Raw genomic sequence first — 1,316 nt, 5'->3', positions numbered from 1 at the left:
ATATAATATTATTTTATTATAAAATAGTATTATCATATTATAAAACAACACTGTCATATTAGAAAATAATACTATCTTATTATAAATCAAGTACTGCATTACATATTATAAAATAATACTGTGATATTAGAAGATAGTACTGTCTTATTATAAATCAGTACTATATCATTATAAAATAATACTGTCTTGTTGTATAACCTATGAGGATATAATGGTATAACGGTCATTTCAGTTAGCAATGGGAAGTTGCTTTTAATTTATGTTTGGAATAGGAAGCTACTTTTAATTTAAAACTCAAGTGGGAGTTACTTTTAAATTTTAAACATAAAATGAAGATTTTTGTCTAGTTTACTATTTATTTTTAACAACAATGGACAAAGGAAAGTGAAATTTTCTCCGAGGTTGCTTCATCTGATATGCCAAATCAATGAGATAACCTATCTTTTTATGTCTTTTTTGCAAGATGTCTTATCATATGTGACAAACCGTGTTATGCAAAACATGAAAAGCTTGTGAGCTTTTATAGGTTGAGCAAAGCTTTGAAACAGAGCCAAGTTTATACAAATCAAGAATGAGCAAAATTCCAGTTCCTTAAATTTGCTGATTTAAATAAATTAGTGCTCTCCTGCACATATGAGTGCAATTTTTTTGAGCTCTAACCATTCTAAATTCAAATAATTTCAAGCTTAGTCTGCTTAGCTCATTCACATAAGTTTAGTTATCTACGCTCAAATAATATAAGCATGATAATATGACCTGACCCTCGAACTTTAATCAGCAATTCTCTATTAATAAACTAAAGGAATTAGTATGAAATGTTTATTTTATTAGAGTAGTATAGGTACAAGGTTCCACATGCACAACTAGAGTTTGAGCATGGATAATCCATTCTGAAAATTTCTGCAAACACTTTAAAAAAGGAAAAAAGGTAAAAAAAAGTTTTGCAAACACAATTCAAGGTCACAAACAGTCATCTGTAACATTGCATGCTTTAAACCTAGTGAAAATCAATCATCAGGGTCACATAAACTATGTTATAACACTTGATCTATAGTCAAAAATAGGCTTCTATCCATTTTTTGTTGAATAATAATGGACAAAAACAACCCAAAAGCCTAATGTGAATCCTGCTCTGATACTCATGTAAACCACTGCATGCATTTCAGATCCTTTATCATCCATGGCATTATCATTTTGTTCATCCCTCCAATAGCATTTGGACCTTGGTTTGTCTCTTCATCTTCTTCGCACTTTTGAGTTAATGGGAACCCACAAATACCAGGATTACCAAATGTAGATAGATGGGTCAATCAAGG

Source organism: Elaeis guineensis, chromosome 10 (assembly GCF_000442705.2).
Source record: "Elaeis guineensis isolate ETL-2024a chromosome 10, EG11, whole genome shotgun sequence".
NCBI lineage: Eukaryota > Viridiplantae > Streptophyta > Magnoliopsida > Arecales > Arecaceae > Elaeis > Elaeis guineensis.
The sequence above is the reverse complement of the archived record's forward strand: the minus strand, read 5'-3'. Positions refer to the sequence as shown.